Here is a 6,000-nt window from a genome sequence, read left to right as displayed (position 1 = left end):
TTTAGGTTATGGTGGAAGTTAGTGATGGGCTATACGAGTCCGCCTGTGGAATCATTGGATTTGAATCAACTCCAGGGTCGGAATCGATTCCAAACACTCGTTCATCGATTCCAGTTGCCGTACCTATCCTATGCTTTCGTGCAAATATCATGCAATTTATTAAATATTTTATTAGTACTTAACTTCATCAGTTAATAACAAAACTACATGTAATTTGCAACAGTTTTAAAAGATATATAATATCTAATTGTTATTGACAACATCAAATAAAATTAGCTTTACACAAGAACAAGATTTAAAACAAAGCAGTTTTGTTAATATCCAGCAGGACCACTGGGAGGTTGAAGTTACCCTGCCAGGAGGGGAAATGAAATGGGAAGGAAATAAGGTTGTTAAAGGTATCAATGATGTTAGTTGGACCTTAAAATATGTACATGCAAACAAATTAAAATATAACAATGAACATAAACTAAGAAAGATTAACGAAATGAAATTATATTACTAAATATTTAATAATGAATAAAACTAAGCCGTCTATATATATATATATCCCAATACAAAACAAAATGAATAATTTTTATCACAGACTAGAGAAGGATTAAAGTTTAAAGCTACTTAGAACTTAAGAAATTAATTAATGTAAATTTTTATTCAGAAATAATATCATAGAAACATTGCTCGACTTTAATCTATTGCGTCTGTCAACTAATATTTGTCCAGCTTTAGAGAAAATCCTTTCGCAAGGAACTGAAGTGGCTGGAATGCATAATCTTTTCAAAACAACGTCATACAATCTGGGATATAAGTCTTTCCTCTCTCTCCACCAATCTAACGGATTGGCTTCTCTATTTAAAAAAGGTTCTGCCAAATATTTGTCTAATTCAATTATACTGGCAGATACTGGGGTCTGTTTCGCGTTTAACGTTTTAATTTTTGCATCGAATTCCCGCCAAAGACTAGAAGTAGAAGTTGTGGATGATGGAACATCGGTAGATAACGAAGCTTTCGGAATTTGAATAAATGATAATTTAGTGGCAAGAGAATGGTACATTTTCCGGAATTTAACGTCGCTCGAAAAACCTTCGTTTTTAAATCGCGGATCTAAAATCATCGATTGACCTATAATTTCTACCGATTCTAAATTGGAAAACCGATTTGAAATATTAGCGCAAATTACTCGAGCCATTGATTGTATTTCAGGTCTGTAATTTGTGTGCAAAAATTTTGAAACGTGATCGGTCATAAAGCGCGAGAATATAATAATTTTAGAAATTGTTATATAATTTTCCGAACTTACTTCGTCCGTAATTTCATTAAATATCTGCAATAATTGAACCGCGCTCTCTAATATTTCCCAATCGATTGTTGTTATATTATGTTCACCCTGTAGATTTAATAAAGCTATGGTCGCGATCAATGGCTGTTTGGTTTTTAAAACGCGATCAAACATTATAAATGTGGAGTTCCAACGAGTGGGGACGTCTTGTTTTAATTTTAATTTTGGGAAACCCATCTGTGTTTGTGTATTATGTAGCTTGGTCAGAGAATGAGAACTTCTTTTAAAATATTCTACTAAAGCTTTAATTTTGTCGGTCGTTACGCGAATTTCTGCGATTCCCGAATGGACAACTAAATTCATTGAATGGGCAAAACAAGAAATATGCCTCCAATTGCACTGCTTTACTGCCGAAACAATATTTGCACCATTATCAGTAACAACGGCAGTTACTTTATTGGTGAGTTCCCATTCTTGGACCGTGGATTGCAGGTGTGAGGCCAAGTTATTCGCTGTATGTCGTTCAGAGTAACTAGTACACTTCAATAAATGTGTTTGTAAATTTGTGTTTTGGTCTATGTAGTGGGCAGTTATAGCAATAAAGCTTTCATTATTCACCGATGTCCAACAATCAGTTGTTAAACAAACGGCATTTACTTCGTTGAATTTACTTTTTAATTTTGATTCTTCCCGCTTATAAATCATTGGGAGTAAACTGTTGGATATATACTTTCGTGAAGGTACATTATAACTGGGGCAAAGCAATTTAATTAATTTTCTGAACTCTTGATCTTCAACAATACTAAAAGGATGATATTCTTTTACTATCATTTTGAGCAATTGTTCATCAATTTCCTTGGACTTACTGGGGTGCAAAGGTTTGATTACTTCTACAAAGTCAGTCAAGGATTTTTGAATTACCGGAGCCTTATGGGCAGATGAAGAGAGAGGAGCGACATCTGCAACTTCTGAATGGATGGAAGCTAAACTAGTAGAGGGAAGCGAGCTTAAATTTTGAGTGTCTATAGAAGTTAAATGAGATTTCTTAACAGGGATCTCTTCAGTGCTTTGCTCTGTATTCTTTCTTTTATTGAATGATATAGGATGTTTTCTCTTCATATGTCTGAACAAATTACTAGTAGAGCCACTTGTAAAGCTAACGATTTCGTGGCAATACCGGCATTTAGCTTTGACAGAATCAATAGAATTAAAGTGATTCCAAATTTCACTGCGTTTTGGCATTTGTCTGAAATTAATTTACTAAAAATTAATAAAATATTAAATTTAAAAAATAAGAAACAATAGTAAAAAAGGCGATAATAACCCCGTTGTTGATGGGCAAAAATAAATAAATAAATAAAAAAGTAAAAAAATTAAACTAATTTATTAAATATTTTGCTTTTAAAATATTTTCAAATATTCAATAAAGAAAAACAAAAGATAAAAATGAAATAATTATTTAATTTAGGAAAATATTAGTCTTTGAAAATATTTTAGAAATCAACAAAGCACACGCTCTTCAACTTAATTAAGATTTACCACTGGAAAACACCCTTATCTGCTTATCATCAGAAGACAGACACATGAAATATTGTTATCAGCACGAAAGATGAAATTGAAATGGCCCTTATTGCTATAGCTACATATCTAGAGACAAAAAAATTATATTACCTAAAGAGCGTACTTACTACAGACTCCCTCCCACTCTTATTACCTATTTCACAAACATTCGGCGATTGGAAATATTTTTTAGCAAAATATTATTCTATTTATTCTAAGCAGATTCTTAAGATGATTTTAATTTTTAAAATTTATTTTTGTTTATTACTCTTATAAAATACGAAGAATTTCAAATAAAATATAATATACAAACACAGAATGATTTAGTATGCAGGTGGAGTCAGTCGTCGTTACCATGGTAACGGAACCGTTAAACGACTCCGGTTCCAGCTCCAGCAATTTCTATTGGCTAGAATCAGTGAACGAAAAAGTGGAACGAGTCCGGTTTCAAAAGGATTTAAATCACTCCGGATTCGACTCCACCAACTCCAGTGGATTTAACCAATGAAAATGCTAGAGTTGGGCCGGAGTCGTTTAACGGTTCCATTACCATGGCAACCACGACTGACTCCACCTGCACTCTAGATCATTTTGTGTTTGTGTATTATATTTTATTTGAAATTCTTCGTATTTTATAAGAGTAATGGACAAAAACAAAATTTAAAAATTAAAATCATCTTAAGAAAGCGTTATTATGTTTTTTGTATTCAAATGAAACGAATATTTAACTACAAAATATTTCCAATTGATGAATGTTTGTGAAATAGGTGATAGAGTGGGAGGGATACTACAGTAAGTAAACCAATTAGGTAATACTACATTTTGGCTCAGTTTTACTTTGACCGTCATGCGGACATGTACACGTTTAAACTTACGCCAATGAAGATAAGAGTAAGAGTGTCCAGCGCTTAGTTAAAGATTAAGCACACAGCTTTTTCTTTTTGTAAAACAATAAGATAATATTTTAAAAGCTTGATATTCAATTCTTATTAGATAAATATTGTGAGTAATTATAATTTTGTTTGAAGGGTTAGAATTTTTATGGAATACTTTCCTACCCATTTCCGTTTCTCTATATTGAATCCTCTTGAAGCAAGTTAACTCCAGTCTTCCAGTGGTCAAGCTAGATAATGACAAAATTGCTTTAATTTATAATTGACTAGCCTATTTTTGGGTTAATATTTGTGTTACGTTGTTAATTTTATATTTATCAGAGCAATTGGAAATTAGGGATAGTACTTAATGTGTGTAAAAGAAATATAGTTTTGTTATTAACTGGAAAAGCTAACTGTTAATGATATATTTTAATAAATTACGTGACATTTGTTCTTATGTTTAATCGTTCCAAAACCTCTGCTGTCTCATTTTCATTTTAATTTTTTTGGGGCGGGGCGGAATCACTTTTTTTTAAAATAGGGATTTGAATCAACTCGTTCCACCATCGGACTCGTTCCAGTGGAACGAGTCCGTTCAAATAGCCCATCACTAGTGGAAGTAGAAAGTGGTATGTACCCATTTGAACTGAGTGTAACTTAAGTGCAACAATTAAACTTGTGAAACGGTGTACTCATTTTCTTTTTTTTTATTTACAGATTTTGTTTATAACAATATGTTCAAATCATTTTCTACAGTATGGAACTTTTTAAATTATTGGTATTTCAGGTATTTGATGGTTACAGAACTATATATGGTCGAAAAATGGGAAAGAGCAATATGTAGTATCCTTTACTTTCAAACACAATTTTTGTACAGTTTGAAGATGTATTTATAAATATTTTATTATTAACAAAAGGGGCTATAATAACCACCAATAATAGCTGAAATAGTCCTATGTGTGCTCATTAAGTCAACTTTTTTGTCCTATTTCAAATAAGACTAACGTATTTAGATATTTTTTGTGGACATCGTTTATTATTTTTGCATTCTTCAAATTACCTATTATTTTAAGTAACGCATCAGCAGCTCCAGATCCAAACAGTTCTTGTCAATCTACGCAAAAAAAATTAAGTGACTCATATGATTATAAATATTGTGCAGGTAGTTTAGTTTTACATTAAAATAGAACGGATAAATTATTTTAAAAAATACAAAATTATATGGAAATAGTATCTAATGATAAAGTAACTCGTGTTACTTCAGTTTCTATTAGTCTCTCGAGAGAATGGTTTAAAAGTAATCAATACGTAAATACTGTGGGAAGTAAACCAGAAACTAGTAATATCAGTCGTTAAATTAATTATAGAAGTGAGTATTGGTGACTAATTCATTAAACAAACAAAAAAAAATACTATTGCCTATTTCAGTCATAATTTTTTTACTTTTGCCAAGCTTTCGACCTAGTTCTAGGGACTTATGCATTAACAATTACGATGTTTGCAGTACATAAACAGAAAAGACAGAAGACACACCGTTGTAAAAAAAATGTTGTAATTGTGAATAGCATAAGCCCTGAAGATGACCTAGTACACTTGGTTGAAAGATCGGCAAAAAATAATACAAAAATTATGGCTGAATTTGGCAATATTAGATTCTCCCTTTTATTGTAAGAGACAGTATCGTATATTGCGTACGAATGCAAATGAACATCCATACGAGTCGTATTATCTCGTTTTTCCTTTCTTTTTTTTTTATACATTATTACTTGATAATATAGAACGAATATAATACCTATAGTATTTTGTTTACTATTCAAGATTCAAAATTTGACTAATCTGTTCGTTGATGAAATTATATATTCTTTAATCTGTTTTCAAGATACCACAATCGTAATTGTTCTGTGCATGTTGACATATTTAAACTGCACAGTTTTGCATTACACCTCCAAACTTTGGAATTCAGCGTTTGGTAACTATAGTGAAATTGAGTCACCAATTTGAGGAACAGGATCTCCTTCGCTGGATTGATGCAAAGAAGTTGAATAACAAGTACTATTGTTTTGTACGTAAATGTGCAAAATATGTTATCTTTGAAAAAAAAAATGTGATTAAGATTACTTCACGTTGTTCTTTGCTGTATTTATTATTAATTGCCAGTTTACTCTCATAATGATATTCTGATAATAACCGCTATCAGTTTTAATTTAACATAATTCTGGCTTATTGTCATATCGCAATTTTTTTTATACCGATATATTATTTTGTATTGTTTAAAATGAAGTTTTTTGA

The sequence above is a fragment of the Rhodnius prolixus genome, unplaced genomic scaffold (assembly GCF_049639745.1).
Source record: "Rhodnius prolixus isolate KJV_2025 unplaced genomic scaffold, Rpr scaffold_4, whole genome shotgun sequence".
Taxonomy (NCBI): domain Eukaryota; kingdom Metazoa; phylum Arthropoda; class Insecta; order Hemiptera; family Reduviidae; genus Rhodnius; species Rhodnius prolixus.
Note: the sequence above shows the minus strand (reverse complement) of the source record.